The sequence below is a fragment of the Lissotriton vulgaris genome, chromosome 1_1, assembly GCF_964263255.1.
Source record: "Lissotriton vulgaris chromosome 1_1, aLisVul1.2, whole genome shotgun sequence".
NCBI lineage: Eukaryota > Metazoa > Chordata > Amphibia > Caudata > Salamandridae > Lissotriton > Lissotriton vulgaris.
The window spans coordinates 1,284,251,429-1,284,269,088 of NC_141685.1; positions in this window are offsets into that span (position 1 = coordinate 1,284,251,429).

Genomic DNA, 17,660 nt, shown 5'->3' on the forward strand with positions numbered 1-17,660 from the left:
TACATTGACCCATCTCCAGGGACTCCATCTGAAAATTTGCAAATTGTCCTCTGTTTGGTAATCGTCTGCATAAAAGAGTCTGCTCATCGAACCCCAATCCAGAGATCCCTTGCATAAATGCAATGAGTTCTTAACTGGAAGCTCCATAAATTAATACAAGGGCTCAAAGCCTGGAAGCCTCTTGTTTCCACCCCAAAATGCAGAGATTTTACACCAGAGTGCTCCATTGACATAAATACTGTAACTTCCCTCCAGAGAACTGCCGGGATAAATACAGATAAATCCTCTACCCACATAGTCCTCTCATAGGAGTCCAATGTGTATACATTCAGGGAATATAGTCCAGTATTATCCCCTACATAAATACAAGAATTCATCTGGTGGGCATCTCGATGCAACGACCCATCCTCTTGGAGCCCCATGTCCAAGCATAAGATCTCCAATCCATGGAGCAATTAAAACTACAAGGACTCATTACGTGCAACATCACTGGGCAAACATGGTTTGATCACTTTTCCCTCCTCTATTCTACCAATACAAATGATGGGCACGGGTTGCTTTCAATACCATTTTTGGGCAACTCTGGTGAGAGTGCGGACATCCACTTTACAGCTAGGGAGGTGGAAGATGTGATCAAATCCTTAGTGCCAAATAAGGCAGCTGGCCCTGATGGGATACCGGGGGACTTGCTTCGCCTGAATCCCAAGGAATGGGGAATGCTTATTTCATCTTTGCTCAACTTTAATCTTGATGGTATGGCGATCCCGGATTCCTGGAAGGGGGCTGAGGTCGTCCCGATTTTTAAAAAGGGCTGTCGGGAGGACCCAGCAAACTACCGGCCCATAAGCCTTATAGATTCTACTCAGAAGGTTGCTGGGAAGGTGATTCTAGGGAGAGTGCTCCAGTGGGAGGTTGAAAATAACATCCTCTCGGAGTTCCAAGCAGGGTTTAGGACAGGCACGGGCAGTATTGAGCAGGTCTTTAGACTAATGCTCGTATACTGGAAGGTGGTAGTGCTAGGCAAGGGTAGTCTCTATCTTGCTTTTATTGATTTAAAGACTGCCTTTGACCTAGTACCCCGTGACCGCCTATGGGCAGTACTTTCTGATCTGGGGATGCCAGGCTATATTTTGTCCTTGTTGGTGAAGTTGCATACTGGGAACTTTGCCCAGGTGAGGTGGGGTACCCAGGGCCAAAAGACCGAAAAAATTACTGTGAATAGGGGGGTCCGCCAGGGATGTGTCCTTGCCCCCACTCTGTTCTCATTGTATGTGAATGGAGTGGTGGAGCACCTCCTGAGCAAACCATCTGATGCTCCGTCCCTGGCGGGTAAGAAAATACCAACCCTCCTATTCGCCGATGATACCCTCCTCATCTCAAAGTCACCCATGGGCCTACAGAGCCTTTTGGACAATTTCCAGATCTTCTGCACCAGTAGGGGGCTTAGGATTAACACCGATAAAACGAAGTACCTGGTATTGAATCCACCAAAAAAGCTTGTCCAACCCCCTGTATTGAACTGTGTCCCCCTGGAAAGAGTCAGGGAATTTGACTACCTGGCCATCCGCTTGCCTGACTCTATGCAGTGGAGCCCTCACCTCCAAAAACTGTTGTTGGGCCATAAAAGGGTTGTTGGGTCACTTCTTAAAGAGCAGCGCTTGTCCTCCTTTAAACCTATTACCCCTGTTCTAGAAATTTATAAAGCAAGAGGAGTCAGTGCAGCGCTATATGGGGCTGAACTTTGGGGTTTTTCCAAGATCAATCTCCTCTCCTGCTCTGAAAACAAATTTTTGAAGGAGCTGATGTCCCTCCCTCAGAGCACAACAACGTTACCCCTGCTGTTGGATATGGGCTGCCGATCGATTAGTGACCAGGCCCATCTCTGACCGCTACTATTATGGGCTCGCCTATGGAGGGTGCCTGAACTTGCTAGTTATGCGGAAGGACTGTCAGAAATACTGGGTATGCCGGGCTGGTCCAAAATAGGGTGGCTTAGTAATGTCAAAACTCTGCTTGGTGATTTGGGTCTTGCAGACACTTGGTCTTCCAGATGTGCCCTCCCGAAAGCTGCCCTCAAGACTACATACTGGCAGTGGGTAGCCAAAAAATCAAACTCCAATCCCAAGGAATGCAGAACCACTATGGAGTTCTTCAAAACTAAGGATGTACCTTTATATGAACCCTACCTGGACTTGATTTCAAAGCCCTTTGATAGAGCCCTGTACTTCAGGTTTAGGGTGGGTCTTCTTCCCCTAATAAACTGTCGGCCCGTTGGAAAATTCCAGGGCAAACCACTCCTTTTTGCATATTTTGTACATCCAGAGTGGAGTACATTGCCCACTTTTTATTTGAATGCCCGGCCTACAAATTTCCAAGATCTATGTGGTTAAAACCATTATGTAGAGGGCTGGCTACCAGACACTACAAAGACGCTTCACGAATACTAATGTCTGATACCCGTCCCCTGATTGTCTGTGGTATGGCTAAATATTTGGGCTGGGCATGGTCAATTTGACTTAAAAGGCTAAAAAACATTGTTTAATTGTGGTCATGTATTACAACCATTTTTATCTAATTTATTGGAAAGCTTTTTTATCCGAATTCTTAGCCAATGTTTTTAAATTATGGTGTTTTACTGTTTTCTCTTGTAATGCTTTTAAGATATTTTTTTATCGAAATAAAGCTAATTGACTGACTACAAGGACTCCTCAGCTGGGAGCTCCCCTGCATAAATTCAAAAGTCTCTCTCCTGGAAGTCCTACTGCATTAATACTCAAATTCCTGTCCTTGGAGCTCCCTTAATCCATAATCATGATGCCGCTCTGGCACACAATTAAAATTTACATTGACAGACCTTTGTGGTTTACTGAGGAGTAAAGAGAGTTAGCATTCAACAAACCCAGTTGACCATGCAATGAGGACCAGGAATTGGTAACTAAAGTCAAGGGGGTTATTACAAATTAGTAATCAATTCAAACCAATGCAAACTAAGCATCGTTCAGACACAGAATTGAAAAGGAAGTGTTAGCCAACAAAGATCCAGTTTGATACCATAAATATGTGACAAGAGCAGCGACATAAGTACAAATAGGAAAAAGTCTTAAAGTCATCTAAAGAGGGCTCTAAGTTAGATTGTGGGTGGTTCAAATGTAAAATCTGAAAGAAATTCAGGAAATAGAAAGTGGAGTAGGAAGCTGTCAGCATTGTGAGGATTTCACTAGAAAAGTTTACAAGGGAACAAGTGTTTAGCATATAGCTTTACTCTCTCAAGAATAGGGCAAGCAGAGAGGTCTGTACCTCACAAAGTCCAAAGGGATCTGCTCTAAACTCTAACAGTGTATTCATTAATTAAAACACACAGATACATTCTCGACATTCGATCTTCACACTACTCTTCCACGGACCAATAGAATTGCACTTCATGCCATGCACTGTGGCACCATCTCAAGATTTTCTCATCCCAGGAAACCTAGACATTAACACGAGCTTGGATAGTACACCATTACTGATACATGGTGAATAGAAACTTTTTTCAGCTTATTAGCTCTTAACGTCTCTGCCAAGATTTTCTTCCCAGGCATTGCTATCACTAATACATAGTACTCCTTTCTCATTTCTTCGTGGTTAGGCTAAACATTAATGTACACATGTTTATGAATCTCTAGCTTCAACAGCGAATGCAATTCAGTAATGCATTTGAATACTTCACTTCTCATTAATAAAGCTAGGCACACAGAGTACATGGTGCTAAGTGCACATATATATTGCACTTTTGAGACATGCAAGTCTATCCATTCCGGAGGGCACCTCCCTATATAAATAAAGGAACCCATCTCCTGGGAATCAGAGACACCTGTCTTGGGCTCTTTCCCTGGGGTTTCCCTGTATGTGAAGGGGAATGTCTATGCACATTCGGGTAGATTCCTCTCATTAAAGCTCAATGGCATAAATAATAGGACCATTCTCCTGTTGGCTCTCCCTGAAAAATACAAAGATTCAGTTCCTGGTTTCTCCACCAGCATAAATATAGCGATTCTTCTCGGAATAATTTCCTCCTCCTCCTCCACATAAAGACAATGTCCAGGCCTCATGGGGGGCCTGAATGCATAAACACAGTCTTTTGAGGATGTATATCCATGACAGCTGACCATTCTATCCTGTTAGTTACCTCATAAATATAGGTCCTTTGGTCCTGATAAGTCCCATTCCATAAATAAAAACGTCAGAATATTGCGGAGGGTGACTTCAACTAAGCCCTTACAGCCCTTCATGCCAATCACCTCATGGCAAGTCCTTTCACATGTGAAAGTCCCACTTAAATGTGGCCACTGATTGCTTATTAGTTCCTACACTGACCGCCATGCCCCAGAAGGCAATGCAATGATGAAAGTGGTGATACCCAAATCCTATTTTCCTCAGGGTCAGCCACGATATGCTCACTCCATTCTTTCTTGAAAATCAATTTTAAAAAGTCTTTCACCATAACATGGGTGTGTACACCCTCAGACTTGCCCCAGGAGGTAGGAGGAGATGAAGAATGATCTAACCCAAACTTGTGATGCCACCAGGCCAATCCTATTGAGCTTCCAGTCCTCCTATCTGTACAGCCCACCTAAAATGTGGCTTCTACTTGTAGCTAGGGCTGGCACTGATAGATTCGACTCATAAGGCAGCAGAGGTAAAGGGTGAGTTTACTCAAGCCTTTTCTGCCCCCAGGCCAATCATTCCCTCCAGTTTTGGTCATATACTGGTAAAGGTTAGCATAGAAAAGTGTGTCACCTGTTCGGGCTTTTATGGCAAGCAAGGGCCAGAGATCAGATTCACATCTTCTAAGGTGATCAGCCTACTCATTAGTCCTTCCTCTTATGTATAAAAGCCATACCCATGCCCCAAGGTGACCCTGTATTCACATCTACCACACATACACATCCAACACCAAGATACTTTAACATAAGTATGCACATACCAGCAACTGAACAAACCCTCCATCAATCCAGTGTAACTCTGTGATCACGGCCTCCTCGCTTTCATTCCTATTTTGTACATTAAGGCCAAATTAAATGGGAAAAGTAATGATTTTGTTCCTTTAACAAAGTCTACATGGAATATCTCCAAGAAAAAATTGCCAAGCTAATACCATCTTTAGGGCTTTGATAACTATTTTAGGTACCGGTGCAGCATTCAACATACCATCCTCCAAACCACCCTATAAGCACCTTGCTATTCTGAGAACAAGCAGTCAAGTGTTGTGTCATTTATCCTGAATTGCACCAAGGCCACCATTTAAAAAGATGCAATATTAGCCTAATGCATTAGGAACTCTTTCAATGGAGATGCACTCCCACCCCTCCTCAATATAGTCAACACCACCCTTACTCAAACATTCCCAGAAAACCTCAGAGAGTCTATCCATCTCATTTACCACCCACTCTTCTTCAGGCAAATGTCTTGAAAATTTACTCTGAATTCAACTACAATACCAGATCAACATCGAGACCGCTACCCTTCATGTAGTCGAAAGTACTCCTGAACAGTTAGATAAATGTCCCCTGTCTCCAGTTCTACCCAACGTATCTGCAGGCTTCAACACAGGTGGCCCAGTTTACCATCAATTACTGCTCTACACATCAGTAACATGCATGAGCTCCAAAATGTTCTTGCATGGGCCACCTTTCATCTTGCCAACTTCCACCAATTTATCGAAATGGGAACCTCCGGATCCCAGAAACTCTCCACTTGCTGTAAATTAGTGCAGGGATGGCAACTTGATAAATGGCCAAGATCTGTCAATATGGCGACGAAGCACACCTCGTCCTGAAAATCTCTGCAGCTCATGGGCATTGTGTGACACAAAACCTGTCTCGATCTCATTTGAATTTGATATCCACCTCCTTTTTGCAACATAACCTAAAATTCTCATGCTCTACATGTAGAACCATAAAGTCAAACATGAATTTCCAAAATGAACCTGAATGACTTAATTACCTGTTGTAACATCCAGTGAATAATCATTTGGGTTCACCCTTGAATCTGACTTTTCAAAAACACGTCACCAAGAATTCCAGGAAAGCTCAGTACCAGCTTTCCCTCCTGACACAATCTTTCGTCTTTGAAAAAGATTTCATCCTCTTTCATCTGTATAAAGACAACATGCTCTACCATCTCCTCAACACCGCACTTCACCCTGGACTCACCCTGAGAAAGTTTGACCTTATTGCTCCAATCTTGAAAGAATACATTGGTTTACCGCCCAGTCCTCATAATCATAAAGACCTACTGCACAAAAGACTTTAAGAAATGATACCCTGTCATTACTGGCTGAGAAAAATATACATTAAGTGGACAAGGCCACACTAGAGGCCGCACAAAAAGAAAAAATAAAAGCAGCCTTTTCCATCAATGTTGCCAATCTAGAATAAAATCAGTGTCAACATCAGAATGGTCTCAAACCTCCTGCAATGCAGGAATCGTATGCTTAGAAAGGATTACACCCTTACACTTCAGAAACCTCCAGTTACAGAGTCTGCCATCTGTGAATGATACTAAGTAGTATCTCAGTGCTCTGGCCCATGTTCAGTGGTTCATTCCACTGAAGCTAGTTGTGTGCTTTGCAACTCTTTATGTATGGATACAAACATACATATTGTGAGGAAACCTGTTTATTATATGGTGTGGTTGAGCGACCAAACAGTGTAATAAACTCACTAATCCATCTTGGGTCTAATAATTTAGTTTAGCCACAAAGGTTAATGTTCCTCGAAGTTTCAGTGAAGTCCAGCCAAAAATCCCAGTTGCCACTGGTCTACTGGTCTTAGTTAACAGCAGAACTAGCAGTTCCATTTAACTAAGGCTAGTGCCCGTCTTAGGCAACCAAACTGCAGTCCGACAACACTCCCAGGTCCAGCAGACTCAGTGGAACTTATGAGCATTGGGCCTGGGTGTCGCAGGCTGCGCTTCAGAGGTCAGTGGCTATCAAGCATTTGTGGCTACCAAGTTGCCAAGGCAGCCCTCATCAGGTTTTGTGGCCCTGAAGCTGTAAGAGAAAGTCAGCCAAATGACTTTCGGAGTTCACCTCGTCCATCTGGGTCTTGGTGGCGACTTTCCTCGAGCAGGGCACCACCAGCACACTCCTTTCTTTGTTAGCACAGGGATCAGCATGTGCACTCCATTCTATGGTACAGCTTCTCTTTGCTGGGTTTGAGGAATGGCAGAGCAGTCCTTCTTTGGTTTTCTCTCCAGTGAATATGTGATCTGAGGTTTGGGTGCCAGGGGCGCCCATTATGAGATCTGGGGTGCTAACTAGCCAATCAGGCTACAAGGCCCCTTCCGCATGATACGAGTTTCCTGTGAATTGTGGCATCTAGCTGTCCCAGAGTGTAGTATTCTGCTAACTCTCAACATGGCAGAACCCTTCTCTTGTGTGTGGAGCTCCTAGCTCAGCCCAGAGATGTAATGACTTGAGGGCTTCACTCTCCATGAAAATTCGGTTTGGCAATGGCTTTTCCCACTCTACCTAAGATACCAGCCTGTCTGCAAAACAAAAGAGCAGCTCCTCCTCTGTGTGATCACCATTTGCCCTTCAAAGGTGGCTTCCCCTTTGAAGCTCACCTTTTGGGTTCACATTTTTTGTGCAGCCTCCCTTCAGGGGAGGTCACACCTCCTGCCTTGGATAATCCTTTGTCTTCCTGGGAGGGCAGAAGTATGTCCCAAGTACAAGAGCCTGTGTGCAAACAACAACAGTCACTGAAAAAGTTGGGCAAAAAATGTCAATTTTCAAGATTTGCCATTTGTGAAAAAGTTATTTTAATTTAGAGTTGAGCAACAAGTCCTGTTTAATGTGATGATTATTCTGATACCTTGAAGTATCATATTTAGTAGTCCCATTCAGAAGTTAGTGCTGTTGAGTTGTTATAGTGTAACCCTGTTCTCTCCAATAGGGCTGCTATCCTTTCTACAGCAAAAACGACAATTTGGGGATTTTGCTGTCAATACATGTAAAACTCACATGTTCTACTTTTTAAATATACAGCGCTTTGCCTTAGGGCTAGTTAGACCTGCCTTAAGGGTGACATATATATTGAAAGGGAAGGTTTGAGCTATATATTAAAACTGAAGGTTTGGGCTTTGCCATTACTTTAAATAGCATAGCTGAGTTAGCAGTTTAAACCTACTCCATAAGTCAGTAGTGGCAGGGTGGGAGACATGCTTTACTTTGTCAGACTCGTGGTAGCACAATAAGTGCTGCAGTCCATGAGGGACACTTTAAGATACAGGTCCTAGGTACCCCGGTAACATATACTAGGGACTTATAAGTAAGTTAACCTAAACCAATTAGGCATAGGCCAATTAAACATACTTTTTTTGGAGTCAGAGCACATGCACTCAGGCCTGGTCAGCAGGGCCCAGTGCATCCCAGTGTCATTGCCCAGTACCTAATAGTCAAAAAGTGGAGTTTAACTTGCAAAAAGCCAATTACTCACTCTAGCAGAAGAGTCTTTGCTTCTGAACATTACTTTTCTTAGGAAGTTGTTGTTTGCAGGCAATTAGAAGAAATGGTGATAAAGGCTTTTAAAGTAGGCAACCACGCTCTTCCTTATAGTAGCAGGCATTATTAATCTTCTAACTGTTGGGAGTTCTGTGAAAAAGATTACTGTTCTTCAAGATCTTACCATTGGTAATGACCCCACCCAAAGAAGCCACACAAGAAACCTGAGTCCCCTAACCAGACGTATGTCAAGAAACAAAAGGCCTGACTACCTGTCAGCAGGAGAATGTGTATCTGATAGTGGGATTTATCCCTAAATGACTTCTAGTTTCGGCGCAGTCCACTGGAGATCATTAGTTACGGAATATCATTTGTTAAGGCTATCCAATTGACTTTGCCTCTTTTGCTCCAGATTCTGGTATCGTTCTTATTCCTATTCCCCAAAACAAGGTGAAGGTATAATTTCCTTTGGAGTGCATTTTTGCATTATTAAAGAAAAAAGCAGTTACTGCTGATCCTACAAGCGAGCAAGGTCAAGATGTTTATGTAATCCTGCTTTTGGTTGAGAAAGCTTCAGGAGGATATTTGCCTGTTCTGGAGCTAGAGAAATTGAAACTAAATAGAAACAAGAAAAACGCCCCTATGACCTATATTTCTTTTCCAATGATTGAATCTAGCATGGGTATAAATACTTATAAAACATCAAATATTTACAACATACAGAAACACATTTTACTTTTTTGAGTTGTGTATATTATTCTTATTAACCTTTTCTTTTCTTAACCAATGTATTGAATGACATTTTTTTGAAAATATATCTTTTCTATTTAGTTTGTTCAGTTCTCCTCTCAATCCCAGACCTTATACGCCTTTTAAAGGGCGTCCCTTGCTCTCTGATTGCTAGAGAAAGTGAAATCCTGGGGCTTGACTATTCATTTTAAAATATATTGTTTGCAGAAGGTAATTTCTTTGGTGCTACCTAAGGAATTTATTATAACATTGAACCATCAGGATGCCTGTCACACATTACCATTCTTCAGGAGCATAAGAGGTGTTGGTGGTTTTCAGTGCTGTATCATCATTTTCCATTCCAGGGTCCTCCTTTTTGGGTCTCAATTAAGATTTCAGGATGTTTATCAAAGTGTTGGTCTCCTTCTTAGGCCTAATGCATAAGTGGAATGGGATGCGCAATTAGGGCATCAAGATTGGTTTTTCTTAGAAACAGAACTGATATAGGACAAGGCGTAGGAGCCAGGTTCATCATACTATTGATGGACCCAGCTTCAGCAGTATGAGAATCTCCATTGAGGGAAGATGAATGGCTCTCACAGCAGGACTTGTGTGCCCTATAGTTCCAGTAAACGGCTTGGAATGAGCGGAGCCCTAGACTACGTGCTGCCTTGTAAATGCCATACATGTATAATGTTTCAACAGTGCTGTCATACAGCCCCTTTCAGTCTAGAAATAGAGTACAAGCCCTATTAATGGGGGATGGGTGCCTACTTAGCATTGGCAATGATGTCAAGACTGTAACAACTTGATTGCACCCTCCTGCGTACCCGTACCAGGGGTAGAGTTTGTAGTGTATATCTTAAACAGACATAAACCCATGCTTTATAATGAGCACATTTCTGTCTGTATTGTTCCATATTTATTATGGGTTTTGTGAAAACAATAAAGCTGAAACTGGTATTTTTCCACATTTATTTAACCAATAAATATGCAGTCATGCTCGAATGCTTGCCAGGTTTCAGTGCTGTGAACACCCCAGAAACAAAATCAATGCACTTACATGAAAACATGCACATTTCAGTATCAGCCTTGTGTAAATCTACCGCTGTTTAAGCCACTTTACTAAACTCCTTTCTTTTGTAACCCCCTTACCAATCAATCCACACTGTTATTGGCCTTGCAGTCATGGCAAAGTATATTTAGAATCACTCAAAAAGCACCCCATTTCCATTTTTATCCACAAATAAAAATAAATACAGAAAATAAAATAACAGGTTTTGTGTCTATATTTATCTGTAAAAATCTGTAAAAACGGAAAACAGGGAGCCTTTTTTATAATATATATTTTTCATATGTAGACCACACACTCATATTAAACTACCTGTCACTGCAAAATAGTTATTGTGTAAAGCTATGCAAAAACATTTTCCAAAAAAAAGAATCCTTGCATCTAAAAAGTGACTTTCAATCACCAAAATACAAACTAGAGAATGTATTGCTTTGAGAAGCTGTGCACTGCTTTTAGCCTCCATAGTTGGAACTCATCAAATCAATGTCAGTGGTGAGGTATAGTTTCAAAGCAGCATAAGTGTGATGCGCTCTAGAAGGTTTGTTTGCCTTGTGACATGAGTTCAGTTTTACCTGCAGGGATCCAAGTGAATTGGTTTATTAGTGCTGTGAAGCTGCCTCCTAACTGTGAGCGCAATACAAAGAAAACATACACTAGATCTCCTCGCAAAGGAAATGTGAAAAGAACTGAGTGTGCATGTGCGTGATTTACATTCCCTCATCAGATGGATCTTTTTATGTTGACTGAGACACAAAGGGAGTTAGCATAATAAAACAATTAAATCTTTGTGAACCCCATTTGGCCCCATAATAAGAACCAGAAATCAATCATTGAAGTTAAGTAGTTTTATTTCCAGTTAATAATAAATACAATAAGTCAGAAGAATGTTAAAAAGATACAAGACTACAGTTGACTAGCTGAATTATCACAATTGGTTCAGTCTCAATAGGATAGGATAGAAATTAATCAAAACCACAGCTATACAGAAACGTAGAGTTAGAAATAGATGTTCCTTAAAGAAACTCTGATTCTCTCTCTCAAACATAAATACATTCTAAAATCATCTACTAAACATTTTAAAACTAGAATAAGAATGGTATGTAGAATAGGGTCGCACGGAAATACGGAAGTGTGAGAAGGTGTCAACACAGTAAAGCCTCAAGTAGAAGTCTTCCAAATTTGGAAGAGATATTTACCCTGAGGCTTTACACTAGTGAGAATAAAGGAAGCAGAGAGTCTCTACCCTTCTAAGTCTAAGGGAATCTGCTCTAACTTCTAGCCGTGAATAATAATGAAACCATACAAACCTCAGCAACGATTCTATCTCTTCCCGTACCACCAGGAACCAATTGTTTCTTTTCTTGTGTTGTACAATTACAACATTACCAAACTTTCCTATCCCACAGAACTTGGACAGTTACTGCAACTTTGAATATCCCTCCGTTCCTGATACACAATGAATAGAAGGCTTCATCTGCTCATTAGGTGTTCACATTTCTTGCCACAATTCCCCTTCTGAGGCCTTACTATCAAGATTCTAGTACAGACAACAATACTCCTTTCTCTAGCTAATGTAAATGTGTTTGTATTTATGTAGCCCCTTCTACCCAGAGGTCTCGTAGCGCTGAATTCATACCGCTGTGGAACCCTTCCTGGCTTTCCTGTGAGATGTCCACTCCTGGGCACCCCCAAGGTGAAGCCAGGCATCCAAGCGCTGCTGGGGCCGTTGTGAAGATTAAGCAAGCTATTGCCCAGAGTCACAGAGTGGGACCCATGATTAGACTAGGCAACGAGGCGAGAATTATCAGGTCCAGAGAGATTGAGTCCAAGAGCCGCCGAGGCGGGAATTGAACCCTGATCCTGGGCCAGACCTCTGCTTCAGGGTCTGCCGCTCCAACCATTGAGCCACGCCTATCCACAAAACCTGAGAACACACCTGCAAAAGATAGAACGCGCTAACCAAGCAAAATACATTTCAAATCACAAAGCCTTTAGTCAGGCTATCTTTAACTAAACATTGTCGGGACTGCTCCATAAATGCCTGCATATGCGAGTGGGGCAGAGCGATCCTCCGTCCGTGCCTTCTACTCACCTGATTATTTCTGAGTCCCCTCGATGGTCGTTAGTCGGTGTCGAGGTTCTCCTCAATGACATCCTGGTTCTACCACTCCACTGGCCTCGCTATCTCTTCTGGAACTCATTATCCTGCAAACGAAAGAAGAATGACAAAACCTTTAAAGAATCCTCACATTTCATCTCTCGTGGTAAATCCATTGCCAATTGGTTCCCAAGCACCTGCAGCTTCAAACTCCATTACATCTCCTTTCAGGTCAGTAATGTTCTTAATATATGTCTTTAAGTCCTTACTCTTGTCAGGAATAGAGGTACATCATTGCTGTCCCTTTAACATCCTGCAGACTCCACCCTCTTTCACGAGAAGGATGTGCAAAAGCATGGATAGCTACCATTTCAGTATCTACAGCCAACAAGGAACTTGCTGTACTTGTGGCCAATTCATCCACTATGGTGGACAATTTTGTAATTTTGAGATCATTCAAGATTGCACCTACAGTGGGACCAAAATTGTCTCCCACAATTTCAGCACCACTACAGCCTTGTTTATTTCTAGTTTTCATTTCCCACACAGAATCATTGAGATGTTCGACATGAGAAATCTTTGAGAAAACTAGACCTAAACAACATGTACCATACCATCCCTTGGGCAATTTGAAGTATGCATGTTCCCCACAAACAAATTAAACTCCAGGAATAACAGGATCGTTTCCTCCCAAGAACAGAAGCCAAACTCCTACATATTCAAAAGTATGATTACAATCACTTTTACCCATGACCTTAGATTTAAAGGTTGATTTGGCTCTACTCACTCACAATTTCCCTTTGTGTTGCCAATCTGGAAGTGGTGCAGGCATAACTCCTAGATCCTGAAGTTTCACTTCTTGCATATCCCACTGTCATTGATATCTTTAATACCATCCTGTTTTTCCCCTTTCCTTTATAGTCCTAATCCTGTCTTCTGTCAATTCCAAAAATGTACTCTCAACCTCTGTTAAAGAACATGTCAGATTGAGTCTATGAGCATAAGCAATGTCCAGTGTCATTTTCGGTCTAAGAAGATTGTTAACTGTATCCATTATCTTATAATCATTGTCTTACCATGAAGATGTCTATTCAAATACTTGGCAAACGAACTTCAGAAAGTACCAAATCATAATTCAAGAAAAAACATTAGAATTGTCCCTTTCCATAAAACATACTTAACAGAAGGCTACATTTAACACCATAAGTAAGAGGAAAAAAGTGATAGGCAATTCCATTTGCTGCTGATTCAGGTAACTGCGTACAGAATATATGTTGTTACTTATCATACCGTTACTGCCCAGGTTTTTATTACAAAGTTTTTACTACGCAACTACCATTACTACGCATGATTTTAGTGTGCATGCTTTTACTTCACAAATGTATAGTGATCTAATAAAAATGCTTTTAGTTCGCTCAAAATTACTACTTATACCAGTACAACGCATTATTTTTTAATATTTACAAAATAAATGTAATAGTAACCTATCCCCTCTTCTCATTCTTCTTTAAACATTTGCTCGAATAAAATTATTATTATTTTGTTTTTTTCATAACTGTACAGCTATGATGCATGCTTCTCCTCCTCTTCGCGCCGATCCTCCGTATGACGTTTAGACATTAATGTGTGTATTTTTTCTTATTTAATTAAAATAGAAAACAGACAATTTTGACCATAGAAACTACTTGTAAACCATGGGAAATCTTTAATATTATATACACACATTCCTTTTTTTAACTTTATAATTTTGTTTTTAATACAATACTGTGTTATATCACTCTAACAATACTGTACCTTTTTAAAAAAAAATAAATGACCTGCAATCTATTTCATAATTAAGCTATATGCGAAGTAACGGTATTTATGAAACATTTTTTAAAACATAACTGTATTACAATACTCTAAAAATACTGTTTTTTTTATTTATAAACTTACCTGCACAGCTATGTTGCATGCATTTCCTACTCTCCCCTCCGATCCTCCCTATGACGTTTATACGTTTATACGTTAATGCGTGCATTTCATTAAAATAGAAAATGGGCATTTTTTACCGTAGAAACTAATTGTAAACCGTGGTAACTCTTTAATATTATATACACACATTTTATATAATTCAATTTTTAATACAATACTGTTTTACATTATCTAACAATACTGTATCATTTAAAAAAAAATATCCTGCAAACTCTTTCTGAAGTAAGTTATATGCTACGTAACGTTATTTATAAAACGCTAAGAATACACTAACGCATTACGCTAACAATACTGCAGTATCTTTTTTATAAACTTACCTGCATTGTATTTCAGAAGTAACATATATGTGAAGTAACAGTTTTTGCGTAGTAGTAGCATGCGTACTAAAAGCATGCTAAGTAATGGTAGCTGCTAACTAAAAGATGCGTAGAAATGGTAATTCAAAATAGTGCCCGCGTAGTAAAGGAAGAATACCTCCTAAATGCATCTACATGCAAAGCTTCATAATCTAGTTTGTGCAAACTATTATCAGTATGAATTGGGATTTTAGGAGTAATACTTGGTTTAGGCTTAGCTCCTGTGGACATGTAGGTGATGATAATCCTACAAGGAGAACAATTAGTACTACTACGAATAAAAACAACACCCCTACTTTTATATATCTACGTCTATTTGTGTTATCAGTTTCCATGATTTCTCTAGAATCAGACCGTTAAGTAAGATTTGCGGAAATTAATTTTTTCAGTGCACCTCTACTTATGCAGATGACAAACAGAGACCATAAATCATGTGATGAAGTTATTTACAAAGTCTTTATGAGTTTTCCTTAGCCCTACTCTGTGTTCTTCTAAAATGACACCCTTACGCTTCTTCAATAGCCTCAGGCCTAAGTAATCTTCTTAATTCTTTTTAACAAAGTCTATTCAAAAACACACCTCAAAGTTCAGTCTAGGTATCAAACTAATGAAAATTCATGTAAATCTATTCCGTGGCAATGTAAAGTCAAAACGCAGCTCAGTCACTAGTCTAAATTCACGGAGGTTCAACTGGAATTGCACTTTTAGTCTCCAAATCCCAATGTTCTCTTTCTCTCTTATTTGCAGCAAAGAATGTCCATTCAGGGGATGAGTACCTCCGACGTAGCACTCTAGCTCTTTTTGATCTCCAGAGCACAGGTTGTTCAACCACATTTCTCAATACCAATAAGAGAGAGTAAGGGAGATTTATGTGAGGTGGGAACTCCTGGTCCCCGGAACTAATTATGAAAAAACAAAAGAGGAGTAGCCCCTCAGAGGCAGAGAAATGTTTCTCTGGATCTAGGCTTGTGTGCTCTAGTCAGCACAGTTTGCCCCAACCTGTTATCGGATAATGCATATCCTTATAGAAGACCCCTCACTCACCAACCTAGTTGGTGACATGCTTCATCATCGGGGTCCCACCCCATAGGCCAGTGCCTATAGGGTGTATAGGGTGTGCTGCGACACCTGACTACAGTGGAGCTGGTAAGTATTTTTCTTTTATGTGTGCATAACTATCAAGACATGTATTAAAAAAGGTTCAAAACTGCTCACTCCAAGTGTTTATTCTTGAGTGCTTGAACCTTGGTTAAAAAGATGTGGCACCTGTGCCTAATTAGGAAGGCTTTGGTGTCATAAGAAGTGTTTTAAAAATAGCGAAGTGTGCTATGTGACAAGTGAAATATACAAAAACTAATGATTAAAAAGGTCTACATGTTTCAACCATTATATACATTCAAAGGTTTTCGTCAGGACCATGAGATTCTGAACTGGGTGGTCCGCACACGCTAAGGCGCGTCCTGCCCATGTCCAAATAAGAGACCACAAATTGTGGTCTCGTGTAAAAGGGTGCGTTTTTCCTTAATCGGGAAAAAAACGCTTGGATGCGGCACTACCGCTTCATGGGCACCAGCATTTCCAAGACGGCAAGGGTCCGTCTCTTGCAACCTACTTGGTTTCTGCTAGAGGTGCCCCGTGTTCAACCACATTGTCAGTCAGGCCTGAATCCTCAGTATCCTCCAGGACAGTACTCCGATCTCTTTCCTGTTTTTCGATCAGCAAAACTGCAAAGGCTCATCAGCACAAGAGGCAAAGTGTCTGGCCACTTCAATGATGTTGATGCACACACCTAGGCCAATCTGGCTTTCAACGTCCCATTAATCTGCTCCACAATGCCAGAAGCCTCTGGCCGATAACTGCAATGCAATCTCTGCTCCACTTGCCACGCTGCACACATTTTCAGGGCCTCATTATTGAAATGAGTCCCTCGGTCTGACCCAGCAACGCTGGGCAACTGAACCTTGGTAGGAGATCCCTCAACAACAATTTAGCGATTGTGAGACTTTCATTTCTTCTGGTCGGCTAGGCTTCAACCCAACGCAAGAAGATGCACATAATCACCAGGACATATCTCAGTCCGATGTACACAGGCATTTCAATGAAGTCCAACGGTATTCTACTGAATGCCCCTCCTGATATTCCTACACAACTTACTGTCACTGGAGTTCTTTTCCCTACATTCATCTGTTGTCACACAACACACATGTTGCACAATTCTTCAGTCACCAATCTATATCGTGAATGAAACCAATGCTGCTTAAAAAAAACAGACCGTGGCATTTGTCCCAATATGAGCAGGCCCATGAAAATGTCTTGTTTTTGGGAGCAACATGCTATCAGGTAACACTGGTCGGCCATCAATAGAAACCAATATATCATGATCTCCCTTCACATCCTGCTCAGATCCAACACTGCTGTTCTGCGTCTGACACTTTCTCCTGCAATCTCTTCACTTCCTCCCAGGGATCGGTTGTTGACAGTAGAAGGTTATAGTTGGCCTCACCTTCGGACTCATTCATGTATACACTATTAAATGTTCGTAAGCCATGAGCACAACATCAGGCGACCTCCTCAGTGTAACGGTTGCCCACTATCACATAGTTATCACCACTGTGGTGACCAGGACACTTCACAACTGCAATTTTCGCAGACAGCTGCAGTGCGTCAAGTAGTCTCATGCCAGGCTCCCCATTGTGGATTGGTAATCCAGAAGATGTCATAAACCCTCTTTGTGACCATAAGTGTCAAAAGTCATAAACACCAATGCCATGCTGTTTATCTGTAAATACTGGGGCACCACATACAGAGCAAGTACAAGCAATGATCTTGTAGGAACTGAATTTGGGTTTCTTAAAGCTCTCTGGTATACCGAGGAAGCCAGACACTAAAAGTTCAGAAGGTACAGATACTGCAGATCTGACCTCAGACAACAAGGGTGGTGAGTAC